This window comes from Schistocerca serialis, chromosome 2 (assembly GCF_023864345.2).
Source record: "Schistocerca serialis cubense isolate TAMUIC-IGC-003099 chromosome 2, iqSchSeri2.2, whole genome shotgun sequence".
In the NCBI taxonomy this organism is placed as follows: domain Eukaryota; kingdom Metazoa; phylum Arthropoda; class Insecta; order Orthoptera; family Acrididae; genus Schistocerca; species Schistocerca serialis.
In genome coordinates, this window is record NC_064639.1 from 1,101,812,652 (window position 1) to 1,101,827,205 (window position 14,554).

A 14,554-nucleotide genomic window follows, 5' to 3' on the forward strand; every position below is an offset into this window, starting at 1 on the left:
CCAAATCATATAAGGATGTAACGGGTCTAAGTGCAGACCTTTTTATATGTGGTACCTTAATATGTACACACATCAGTGAGTTGGATGTTTTTCTAACAGTCATTCCACAAACACGTCACAAACTTTACGACCTGATGGTTTTTGCGTGACTAAACCGACACCGTCTGTCGGTATAGACTAACCGTTTAGCGTGAACGCATCCACACTAGAACACCTGACCTGTCGCCCAAGGGAAAATAAGCATTAATGGCTTGCTTTTCCCACATGTACTTGGAGGAAATACCCAACCTTAACGACTTGTAATATCGATAATTATTAGCCTGAAAATGATTTAAATACTGATATAATGTTTCCAGAATGAAATTTTAACTCTGCCGTGGTGTGTGCGATGATATGAAACTTCCTGGCAGATTAAATGTGTAGTGGACCGAGATTCGAACTCGGGACCTTTGCCCTTGGCGGGAAAGCGTTCTACCTAGCGGCTACCCAAACACGACTCAGGTCTCCTCTTCACAGCTTTGCTTCCACCAGTACCTCGTCTCCTGCCTTCCGAACTTCACAGATGCTTTCCTGCGAAACTTGGAAGAATACTTCTGGAAGAAAGGATATTGCGGAGACGTGGCTTAGCCACAGCCTGGAGAATGCTTCCAGAAAGAAAATGGTCCCGAATTCGAGTTTCGATCCGGCAAACAGTCTTCCAGGAAATTTCACTGCTTTGCTGTTTATCAGTACGCTGCCCTCAGTCATCAACAGAAATATCTGCAGTTATACCCATTACGCCTTGTTCAATTGGAAACTGTGTTGCAGTGAATGGTAAAAACATAGAGAAAGACTCAGAGGGCATTACGTTTCAAGGTCGCAGTTTTGAATTTTTACAGTTGATACTTACAACTTTACTTCTCATACTCCTCTTTTAAGATACTATAGAGGCAAGAGTGATGATAGTATATTTGAGTTCCATTGCCCCAGTATTTCTTCATTCCTTCTGGGAGCCACTTCCAACAGCAACAGAAACGCTGATACATCGTTTCGCAGTATTACGCGGCCCACAATCACACGGAAAAGATGGCAGACACTGAAGAGCAAAAGAAACAGGTACACTAGCCTAATTCCGCGTAGGGCCTCCACGAGCAGCCAGAAATGTCTCAACACGACGTGGCATGGACTCGACTAATATCAGAAGTAGTGCTGGGCTGTCCATAAATCCGTAAGAATACGAGGGGGTGGAGAATCCTTCTGAACAGCACATTGTAAGGCATCACAGATATGCTCAATAGTTGTCATGTCTGGGGAATTTGGTGACCTGCAGAAGTGTTTAAACTCAGAATAGTGTTCCTGGAGCCACTCGTTAGCAGTTCTGGACATGTGTCGCGTTGTCCTGCTAGAATTGCCCACACCGCCGGAATCAATTGTGGGTATCCACAATGGATATGAGTGGAAGCAGGTGTCACCTGTCAGAGTCGTATCTAGACTTATCAGGAGTCCCATAAAACTGCACACGTCCCACACATAATACAGAGGGGTCCAAAAAAAATGTATGCACTGTTTAAAAGTTCATAAAAATGGTTCAAATGGCTTTGAGCACTATGTGACTTAACTCCTGAAGTCATTAGTTCCCTAGAACTTAGAACTACTTAAACCTAACAAACCTAAGGACATCACACACATCCATGCCCGAGGCAGGATTCGAACCTGCGACCGTAGCGGTCGCGTGGTTCCGGACTGTAGCGCCTAGAACCGCTCGGCCACTCCGGCCGGCTAAAAGTCCATAACTTGCAAACTACTTCACGGAGTTGTCTCATTTTTGGTGAAAGTGTAGCTTAAAGTCCAACTTAAAGATATCACTTTAGGTGTTCGAAATGGTCAAGATTAACATCCACACACAAACGATGCCGCCGAACTGCAGCACGAACTAATGACTGCAACGTGTTCAGTTCGGTATTTGCACATTAATGTACGATGGATTCTCGAAGTTCATCCAATATGCGTGGCTTTTGTCGATAAACGTCGTCCTTTAGTGTTCGCCTCAGGTAAAGGTCCAGAGGAGTTAGGTCTGTGGAAAGTGGTGGATACTCCACAGCACCTCTACGGCCTATCCATCTTCCTGGTAAACTTCCGTCGAGATACGACCTAACACGATTTTGGTAGTGGGCTGGGACACCATCTTGTTGAAAGTAAACTCTTCCGTCTCCATACAAGACTCGGATGGCAGGTAAAATGGATGTCTGAAGCTTCTGAAGGTACACCTCACCGACAAAGAAGAATGGCCCAATCAAGCCCCGGTAAGACAACCCACACCTCACATTTACTGCTGGCAAATTCACGGTTTTGTCTACATGGACGTTCGGATTTTCGGCGGCCCAGTAGATGCAGTTGTGGCGATTTGCTGTACCATTGAGTTTGAATTGTGCCTCATCAGACCACACAATCATCTCTGCAAACTCTTCATCGTTGCGCACCATGTCAGTAAACCACTCGCAGTACTCCATTCTACGATCTGTCGTCCTCGTTCATTGCGTGTAGCAATCGTGGGATGTAGCACTTCCACTTTGCTGTCTTCAAAATTCGCCGAACACTTGAGCGATTCACTCCAGTTTCACGGGCACACTGTCTCACAGGCTTCTGTGGTGAGCGAGTGAATTGTAACACACGACGGGAGTTAGCTGGACTATACTATCTGGCGATTGTCATCTGACAAAACAAAACAACGCCATACAACGCTTGTGTGGCGATTGTCCGAACTACAACTATTACAGTACCAAAGATGAGACAACTCCGTCAATTACTTTGCCCCTTATGAACTTTTAAACAGTGGATACATTTTTTGGACCCCTCTGTAAGGCTTCCACAAGCTTGAACAGTCCCCTGCTGGCATGCAGGGTCTATGGATTCATGATGTTGTGTCCATACCCGTACACGTCCCTCCCCTCGATAAAATCTGAAACGAAACTCGTCCCGACAGGCAACATGTTTCCAGTCATCAACACTCCACCGTCGGTGTGACAGTGAGGGACGGGAAAAACCCACCGTGGTTCAACAACAAAGTTAGGAAACTACTGCGAAAGTAAAGAGAGCTTGACTGCAAATTTAAACGCAGCCAAAAGCTCTCAGACAAACGGAAGCTAAACGATGTCAAAGTTAGCGTAAGGAGGGCTATGCGTGAAGTTCAGTGAATTCGAAAGTAAAATTCTATGTACCGACTTGACAGAAAATCCTAGGAAGTTCTAGTCTTACGTTAAATCAGTAAGTGGATCGAAACAGCGTATCCAGACACTCTGGGATAATGGCATTGAAACAGAGGATGACACGCGTAAAGCTGAAACACTAAGCACCTTTTTCCAAAGCTGTTTCACAGAGGAAGACCGCACTGCAGTTCCTTCTCTAAATCCTCGCACGAACTAAAAAATGGCTGACATCGAAATAAGTGTCCAAAGAATAGAAAAGCAACTGAAATCACTCGACAGAGGAAAGTCCACTGGACCTGACGGGATACCAATTCGATTGTACACAGAGTACATAAAAGAACTTGCCCCGCTTCTAACAGCCGTGTACCGCAAGTCTCTAGAGGAACGGAAGGTTCCAAATGATTGGAAAAGAGCGCAGGTAGTTCCACTTTTCAAGAAGAGTCGTCGAGCAGATACGCAAAACTATAGGCCAATATCTCTGACATCCATCTGTTGTAGAATTTTAGAATAAGTTTTTTGCTCGCGTATCATGTCATTTCCGGAAACCCAGAATCTACTTTGTAGGAATCAACATGGATTCCGGAAACAGCAATCGTGTGAGAGCCAACTCGCTTTATTTGTTCATGAGACCCAGAAAATATTAGATACTGGCTCCCAGGTAGGTGCCATTTTCCTTGACTTCCGGAAGGCTTTCGATACAGTTCCGCACTGTCGCCTGATACACAATGTAAGAGCCTACGGAATATCAGACCAGGTGTGTGGCTGGATTGAAGAGTTTCTGGCAAACAGAACACAGCATGTTGTTCTCAATGGAGAGACATCTACAGACGTTAAAGTAACCTCTGGCGTGGTACATAGGAGTGTCATGGGACCATTGCTTTTCACAATATATATAAATGACCTAGTAGATAGTGTCGGAAGTTCCATGCGGCTTTTCGCGGATGATGCTGTAGTGTACAGAGAAGTTGCAGCATTAGAAAATCTCAGCGAAATGCAGGAAGATCTGCAGCGGATAGGCACTTGGTGCAGGGAGTGGCAACTTACCATTAACATAGACAAATGTAATGTATTGCGAAAACATAGAAAGAAGGATCCTTTATTGTATGATTATATGATAGCGGAACAAACACTGGTAGCAGTTACTTCTGTAAAATATCTGGGAGTATGCGCGCGGAACGATGTGAAGTGGAATGATCATATAAAATTAATTGTTGATAAGGAGGGTGCCAGGCTTAGATTCATTGGGAGGGTCCTTAGAAAACGTAGTCCATCAACAAAGAAGGTGGCTTACAAAACTCTCGTTCGACCTATATTTGAGTATTGCTCATCAGTGTGGGATCCGTACCAGGTCGGGTTGACAGAGGAGATAAAGAAAATCCAAAGAAGAGCGGCGTGTTTCGTCACAGTGTTATTTGGCAAGCGTGATAGCGTTACGGAGATGTTTCGTAAACTCAAGTGGCAGTCTCTGCAAGAGAGGCGCTCTGCATCGCGGTGTAGCTTGCTGTCCAGGTATCGAGAGGGTGCGTTTCTGGATGAGGTATCGAAAATATTACTTCCCCCTACTTCTACCTCCCAAGGAGATCACGAATGCAAAATTAGAGAGATTCGAGCACGCACGGAGGCTTTCTGGCAGTCGTTCTTTCCGCGAAACATATGCGACTGGAACAGGAAAGGGAGGTAATGACAGTGGCACGTAAAGTGCCCTCCGCCACACACCAATGGGTGGCTTGCGGAGTATAAATGTAGATGTAGATGTAGGTGTTGACAGGCCCAGGCGAGGCATGAAGCTTTGTGTCGTGCAGTCATCAAGGGTACACAAGTGCGCCTCTGGCTTGGCAAGGCCATATTGATGATGTTTCTTCGAATAGTTCGCACGTTGACACTTGCTGCGAAAGGGGTGCACTTCTGTCACGTTGAAGGATTCTCTTCAGTCGTCGTCTGTCCCGTTCTTACAAGATCTTTTTCCGGCCGCAACGATGTCGGAGATTTGATGTTTTACTGGAATCCTGATATTCACGGTACACTTGTTAAGTGGTCGTATTGGAAACTCCCCACTTCATCGCTACCTCGGAGATGGTGTGTCCCATCGCTCGTGCGCCGACGATAACACCACGTTCAAACTCACTAAAATCTTGATAACCTGCCACTGTGGTAGCAGTAAACGATCTAACAATGGCGCCAGACGCTTGTCTTAAATGGGCGTTGCCGACCGCAGCGCCGTATTCTGCCTATTTAGATATCTCTGTATTTGACAGTACCAGTTTCTTTGGCTCAAATGTTTCAAATGGCTCTAAACAGTATGGGACTTCACATCTGAGGTCATCAGTCCCCTAGACTTAGTACTGCTTGAACGAACGTAAGGACATCACACACATCCATGCGCGAGGCAGGATTCGAACCTGCGACGGTAGCACCAGCGCGGTTCCGGACTGAAGCGCCTAGAACCGGTCGGCCACAGCGGCCGGCTTTCTTTGGCACTTCACTGAACAAGCACCAGCGGGCTACTGGCAAGTGAGTGAGCGAGCGGGAGACTCACCTTGCGAGGTGACGCTGCCCACGACGGAGACGAAGCAGCTGCCCAGAGAGCGGTCGCCGCCGGCCTGCGGACACAGCCGGCGAGCCAGCATCAGCAGCAGCAGAGTGGCCACCGCGGCCAGCCACGCCCCGCTGGAGCACGCCCCGACGTACGCCTGCCACGTCTCCTGGGTCTCCGCCGCCTTCACGTACAGCTCGTACCTACCACAAGAGGCGCACTCGGTGAACCAAGCGCCGCCTCCGTGCCACTCTGTCCTCGCAACAGCATGAGTAATTTGGAACTACACTACTGGCCATTAAAATTGCTATACCACGAAGATGACGTGCTACAGACGCGAAATTTAACCGTCAGGAACAAGATGCTGTGATGTGCAAATGATTTGCTTTTCAGAGCATTCACACAAGGTTGGCGCCTGTGGCCACACCTACAACGTGCTGACGTGAGGAAAGTTTCCAACCGATTTCTCATACACAAACAGCACTTGACTGGCGTTACCTGGTGAAACGTTGTTGTGATGCCTCGTGTAAGGAGGAGAAATGCGTACCATCACGTTTCCGACTTTGATAAAGGTCGGATTGCAGCCTATCGCGATTGCGGTTTAACGTATCGCGACATTGCTGCTCGCGTTGGTCGAGATCCAATGACTGTTAGCAGAATATCCAATCGGTGGGTTCAGGAGGGTAATACGGAACGCCATGCTGGATCCCAACGGCCTCGTATCACTATCAGTTGAGGTGACAGCCATCTTACCCGCATGGCTGCAACGGGTCATGCAGCCACGCCTCGATCCCTGAGTCAACAGATGGGGACGTTTGCAAGACAACAACCATCTGCACGTACAGTTCGACGACGCTTGCAGCAGCACGAACTATCAGCTCGGAGACCATGGCTGCGGTTACCTTTGACGCTGCATCACAGGCAGGAGCGCCTCTGATGGTGTACTCAACGACGAATGGCAAAACGTCATTTTTCTGGATGAATCCAGGTCCTGTTTAGAGCATCACGATGGTCGCATCCGTGTTTGGCGACATCGCGGTGAACGCACATTGGAAGCGTGTATTCGTCATCGCCATGCTGGCCTATCACCCGGCGTGAAGGTATGAGGTCCCATTGGTTACAAGTCTCGGTCGCCTCTTGTTCGCATTGACGGCACTTTGAACTGTGGACGTTACATTTCAGATGTGTTACGATCCGTGGCCCTATCCTTTATTCGATACCTGCGAAACCCTACATTCCAGCAGGATAATGCACGACGGCGTGTTGCAGGTCCTGTACGGACGTTTCTGGATACATAAAATGTTCGACTGCTGCCCTGGCCAGCACATTCTCCATATCTCTCACCAAATGAAAACGCCTCGTGAATGGTGGCCAAGCAACTGGCTCGTCACAATACGCCAGTCACTACTCTTGATGACCTGTTGTATCGTGTTGAAGCTGCATGGGCAGCTGTACCTGTGCACGCCATCCAAGCTCTGTTTGACTCAATGCCCAGGCGTATCAAGGCCGCTATTACGGCCAGAGGTGGTAGTTCTGGGTACTGATTTCTCAGGATCTATGCACCCAAACTGCGTTAAAATGTAATCACATGTCAGTCCTAGTATAATATATTTGTCCAATGAATACCCGTTTATTATCTGCATTTCTTCTTGGTGTAGCAATTTTAATGGGCAGTAGTGTACATACCTTCATTACAGCGAATCAACGTATGTCATTAATGAAGCCAAGTCCTCCACTCCAGACTGTATATAAATTACGTTCCTTTCCGAGTTCACTTAGGAGATAGGTCCATAAGTGGTACGCAACCATTCACGAAATGACATGTCCGTATCTAAAGACTGGAAATTAAATAGGTCACACAGTTACATAAGAAAGGAAATAGAAGTAATCCGCTGAATTGTACACCTATATAATTGACGTCAATTTGCAGTAGGACTTTGGGACATACACTGCTCTCAAACTTTGTGAAATACCTCGAAGAAAATGATCTACTGACACATAGCCAGTATCGGTTCAGAAAGCACAACTGGTTCCTTATTCACGTGGGCTATGAATGCTATGAACAAGGAATGTCATGCCGATTCCATATTTCTAAATTTCCAAAAGGCTTCTGACACCGTTACACAGTAAATCACACAAATCGAAATCTGTAAATTCAACTAGATACTTAGTGATGACAAACACGAATAAATTCGGGTCGATCGCATAGAGTGTGGGAAAAGCAAACCAAAGACGGCGATTTACTGCCAGAAAGGAAATGCGACAAGTCTACTAAAGAGACTGTTTACACTATTGCTGGAGTATTGCTGTGGAGCGTGGGATCTGCATCAGAGAGGACTGGAGGTGGACATCAAAAAAGTTCAAATAGGGGAGAGTGCCAATGATATGATATATGAACTGGGATAGCAATACTTAGCTAGACATGTAAAACAGGTAGCAAGAGCTAACGGTTATCACGAGAACTCCGTGGATACATTAATGCGCAAGAAATATGCTTGAATGTAAAGCAGAATACCGTGTGAAATGCTAAGAGAGTCGCAATTCCATATCTTGGTTACCTGCCTCGCAAAGTGGCTAATAATTTAAACTCTTTTGAAGTAGATGCCGTATTTAAGACCAACAATAAGGAACAAGTTACAACATTAAGACGACAAATACAAGAGGACTGGTGTCTACAAAGATCAATGTAAAAAGTGCGATGTGAGCTACGTTGGTCAAACCAGTAGGACCTGCAAGTTAAGTTGCAAAGCACAGAATGAAGCTTCTCGGCTTAACAATTTCGATAAGTTAGCCATAGCCATACACCCCATGTTGGGAATCGTTGAAGAACTCTCAATTTCGCATATACAAGTAGAAAGTAAGAAAATGGATCTACTAGGACAAGTAGAGACTACCACACACGGCGTGAGAAAACATAATACATTAAATGAAGAACTTACAGGTGACGCAAACTGTTAGCTTCATGTTCATGGTGGAATTTGAATTTCCGGACTACCCAGTATGGTTATACATCATCTCTGTTTTTTCAGTACCACTTTCATTTGTGTTTACAGTCACGAAGAGCTCACCCACGTTTTTGTGTTTGTCTGCAGAATGTGCCTTTCAGGAGGATACAGGGGCTGTGCAAGCATGAAGCTGTCATTGTGACGTTGACAATACCTATGAACAAAATATGCTATTGCATTTTAATCTGTTTATCAGTTGACGCCCATGTGGATGTACATCTTGAAAAACAAGACCCCGCTGTATGGAAAATAGCCACGTTATTTTATTATTTTTAATGCTCTTGTTTACGTTTTATATTAGTAGCTCTTAGGTATTTCTCGTAGAATAATTCTGAAAATGAAGGCTTGACCTTCAAAACGCGAATACAGTAGTCCTACTCTCTTCACAGATCAAGCCAATAACACTGAAACCTGCGATTTTGTCGAACAAAGACATGCTTGGAGACCGTGGCTGTGCTGCCCACCACCAATAATTTAATACTGAAATCGATTCAACCCATCTAAATTAAATTTCTTCTCGTCACTGAAGATCACCCAACCCCATTTTGAAGTACAGGACATACGTGTTTCAGCAAATTCCTATCTAGAATTTTATGTTTGGGTTTTAGAACACTCGTTTCTGACTGCAAGATGTTTGTCATCTGACTGAATTCGTCTTAAAAGCCTGACAGTCACTGGCAACTGTAAATCACCAACAAGCTGTGACCATTGATTTGCGTAAAATTAACTGTTTCTATGCCTCAGATAATTTTCTACCTTGCCTTTGTTTTGTGTTCTGTACATAATCTGCCAGGAAGTTTCATATCAGCGCACACTCCGCTGCAGAGTGAAAATCTCATCCTGGAAACATCCCCCAGGCTGTGGCTAAGCCATGTCTCCGCAATATCCTTTCTTTCAGGAGTGCTAGTTCTGCAAGGTTCGCAGGAGAGCTTCTGTAAAGTTTGGAAGGTAGGAGACGAGGTACTGGCAGAAGTGAAGCTGTGAGTAGCGTGCGTGAGTCGTGCTTCGGTAGCTCAGTTGGTAGAGCACTTGCCCGCGAAAGGCAAAGGTCCCGAGTTCGAGTCTCGATCGGGCACACAGTTTTAATCTGCCAGGAAGTTTCATATCAGCGCACACTCCGCTGCAGAGTGAAAATCTCATTCTGTTCTGTACATATCTTGCGTCCCGTCTACCGAAATTATCAATGGCTGTACTTGAACGGTCAAACGTCTGTGAGATTTGACGATTAGGAAGCACCATTTTCTTGCACGCAACGATTGTTGCTTTTTCACCAAAAGATAACTGTTTTCTACGTGCCATTGTCACAATCGTGGTCTACGTAGACAACACGCATTGTCACTAATGGTGTCTGTTTTCTATCTACAGTAAAAGCACGTACGCACTGGTTAACTGATTAGCACAGCAAGAACTGACTACCTTTAAACTGAGATCAACCCTCTACCACCTGAATCGTTGATGTCTTGTTATATACGGTATTAGTGACATCGAATGCGATATAGTTCGATTGCGTTTGCCGTTTACTGGATTATATACTATTGTATATACACTGTGCGCAACTGTTCTAGTCGACTATGTTAATTTCCCATGCCTTAATTTTGAGTGGACGGAGAGTAAAGTGGAAGATTGATCGCAAATCTGTACCTGAATCAGAAAGCTCGGGTACGAATAGATAATGGGATTTCTGAAGACAGCAAGACTGTGAGAGGTGTTAGACAGGGCTACTGTCTCTCGCCGATCCTATGTAACATCTATCTGGAGGAAGTACTGGAAAGCTGTTTGGATGGGACAAGAGGCGTCAGGGTAGGTGAGTGGAAAATTGAATGTACAAGATTTTCAGATGAGATGGCGATCCTCGCAGAAAATCAAGAGGCACTGACTCAAACGCTAAACGACCTGAATGAGGCCTGTGCAGTATATGGTATGAAAATTAATAAAAAGAAAAGCAAAATCATGGTCATAGGCCTAAAGAAAAGAAAAGTGCAAGTTAAGTTGGGGTCAGAAAACATAGGACAGGTAACAGCATTCAAGTATATGGGAAGTTGGATTAAAGAAGACATGGATTGCCAACAAGATATCAAAGTAAGGACAGCTCTGGCGGAAGAGGCATTTCAAAAGCAGAAAGACTAACTAGTTGTTTAAACAAGGACTTAAGGAAGCGACTGATTAAGTGCTTACTATGGAGCGTGGCCCTGTATGGAGAAGAAATGTGGACTTTGAGACAGCAGGATGAGAAGAGAATTGAAGCTTGTGAAATGTGGATATGGCGTAGAGTGGAGAAGATCAGCTGGACTGATTAAGTCAGGAATGAAGAAGTACTGAGGAGAGTTGAAAGATTCTGCTGACGGCGAAGAACTGGAAACTAAACTGGATAGGCCACAACCTAAGAAGATTTCGTTACGGGAAAAAGAGGGAAGGGCAGAAGAAGGTTCCAGATGCTGGACGATGTCAGCAGGCCACAAGAAGGGTACCAAAGACTGAAGAGGTACACAGAAGACAGAGAAGCATGGAGGGCTATATAGTCAAAACCTGCCGCAAGGCAGACCACCAAATGATGATGATGATGAATTGATTTCCACTAGTATACTGTAGTTTTTTTTACACTGTTAATAGGTAGTTGGAAGCATTTTAACACTGTAGAATTTTTATCACGTTGCTTATGCTCATTTTCAATGGTTCAGTTCATGCAGCGCGAACATAAACGTTTCATTGCCTGACGTCCCACATTTGTTTCTTTAAAGTAAGAGTATTTGTGTGTATGGAGGCGCTTCAATAGATGAATTAATCTTAGTGTCGGATAAGCTGACATATTTTTTGGCATACAGCATGGAGCGGATATAAAAAGTTTACAGAAGAACGAAACAGAAATATAGCAGTACGTCTAGTTCCGTAGAAACTACTGAGATCGAAAAATAAAATTCTCTGACAGTGGTAGTCAATTGTTCCAGCGAATTTTAGAGAAATATTCTTATCGAAATAAGCTTAGAATCACAACGTATGGTTTCAAGTTGTTGACGTTCGGTGGCAGGAGGTTGGTTGGGTTGTTTGGGGAAGGAGATCAGACAGCGAGGTCATCGGTCTCATCGGATTAGGGAAGGATGGGGAAGGAAGTCGGCCGTGCCCTTTCAGAGGAACCATCTCGGCATTTGCGTATACGAGTTGTTTCAAAGGTAGTAGCAATAGCAATATTGTCAGCCTTATAATGACAATGAAATGAGCTAATGGACGGTTCAGCTGTAGAGGACAGTTTAGGAACAAACAACAAGTAAATAAAATCATTGATATTCCCGGCAATGCGATGAAATTCGGAGATGCATTATTTTGTGGAGCAAGTAAATTATAACAGGACGGCGGAGAACGCTTTCCTTACCAGATGGAGAGAATGTGCCTGGAGAAGGTCATCTCGTTGAGGTCGGAGCTGGTGATGACGGTGGGCTGAAGCAGCACGTCAGCCTTCCCCGCGGCCACCACCTGCTGCCCCACAGGATATCGCATCACCCGGTACTCAGACCTGCAACACGACACCACCGCCTTCTATTCATTGCTAGTCGGACGAAAGTGAAGGCGAGACATCGGTGTCCTGTCCTCGGTGAGATCTCGCTCGTTCAGAGGGTGTTGTCATGGTCAGGCATTATAATGACCTCTGGTCTTCATGTAGCAAAAATTGAAGCTCTCGTTGCGATGAGACGCCCAGCCCAGTGTAGCTGAGGCGAGTTGACATTCTGGATGGAGCTGTACAATTGGCAAGTCCACTCAAGAACTTAGGTGCCAATTTTGAAAGTGTCTAATAAGGCGACACCATGTCGAAGAGCTGAGAGGTAAAGCGCTGCGAACGATGCACCTAAAGTAGAAATTTAACAGGTAGGCCACTCCTAGCTTGTGTGCCGTCTGTGGTATCAGCGTTCGATACCACACTTGTTAGGTGTTGCAGTTATCGACCGCGGTTCGTACTAGGATCGCTGGACCCGAGAGTCGAGACTGGCGTCGCTCCGCGGCTTTCAACAAGTCTCTAGCGTGCGCTCGGCCACTCCTGCTCGGGACGTCAAGTAGGAAAGTAGTATAGCCTTCAGCTGATAGCAAGCAAACTCTAACAAGGCGGTTAGTTAAAGTATGGTCTATATGATGCCTCTATAGCTCTCTGTTTGTAATTATATTCCTCCTGACTATGTAGACTCTTGTACCACCAGTTAAGTACAATATATTATTTTTTACCAACGACTTCTAATTATTTTAGTCGTTGTAGACCCAGACCCTGAAGCCAGCTCCTTATCGACGTCACTGACAAACCTGCTGTATATGCAAAGAAGATATGTGTGTGTTTCTATTTAGCATTGCCCACCAGTCATTCATATTGGCGACGATTCGTTCGTCGTCATCATAACACTGTCACTGGTCAGCACTTTATGCTGTCACTGGTCAGCACTTTATGCTGTCACTGGTCAGCACTTGCTGACGTCACTGGGGAGACAGCAGTCCCGTGGACTTCAGTTCTCCATTTCGCTAAGCAGTGACCGTGATGTTGTTTCTGGGTTATTTTTCGTACCAATCATAACCAATGATATTTTTTAGCTCTGGTACATTTTGAAACAAAGAGTGTCCTAATCATTGAATCTGGAAGTGCTGTATGACAACATAGCTGAAAACACGATGAGACTATCCAGATTAGCAGGACATTGCAGAGACAGCTTTACCGTCGCAGGTATGTTTACCGATTAAAATAATTCTCAGACCAACATAAACGTCATTTTCACCACATAAAATTCTTCACCTCTGATATTCTGAATAAAAAAACCTGTTGGTATAAACGGTATTAGAACAAGACGTTTAATCTATATGTGATAACACAGACGCAGCTCGAGTTGGTATCTTTTTGTTGCAATGTTCTTAGTAGCCACCTCCTTGGCTTTACAGTTTGCACGTGTGATTCCAATGATAGTCCTTGTCCCCACGCCTAAAACAAACTTTCTTCTGTTAATTTTCTCGAATCGAGAATGAATGTGTATTTTCAGCGCATTTTTTGCACTTCGAAATCCTTTCTCCGTAGAAAGTAGCGAAAATATGTCGGAACACAGATAGCCATCCAGGTGCCTGCGACTGTCTCAATGCAGCATCCCGCTCTGCTTGTAAAGCTGTATTACAAGAATGATGACTGTGCACACGTCGCTCTGCAAAACTTCCGGACACTGAAGGGTTTGGTCCGATGACTGTCGTGGGTCTGGAGAAAACGATTCGGAAATTCGAAATGACGGATTCTTTTGGTGTGCAACCAGATAGAGGGAGGAAACGAATTGATTCGACGCCAGTGGAAGAAGTGCCCACAGCAATACAGGAGGAGACGAGTGGTGGTGTGCAAACGCGTAGGGCGGGGAGAATTGCCCGAACACTGGACACACCGGTGAGCACGGTGAGTGAGTAAAATCCTACGAAACATCCTTCTTAGCTATCCATTCAAAATTACCCATGTGCACTAGGGCTTCCTGTTGTACTGCCAGCAAGAGAGACCTTTGCTTTAGAATTACTTGCTCGCATGGAAGTGGAAAATGATTGGCCGTGGAAGATTTTGTGGACAGGCAAAGACCACTTCCATCTGACAGGACATGTCAATGCAAAGAATTGTCGAATATGGTGTAAAGCAATTTAATAAACAATATATGTAATAGTAATTAATAAAAATAATAAAAAATATAGTAGTAATTATTATTTTGAATATTAGTAGTAGTAATTCTTTCTTTGCCAGAGAGGCTAGATGTACGAATTATCAATTAATTATATATTGTCTTTGAAATTAGGTTTGTAATGTGAATGACAGTTAACTCCCAAAGCACTTTGACTTG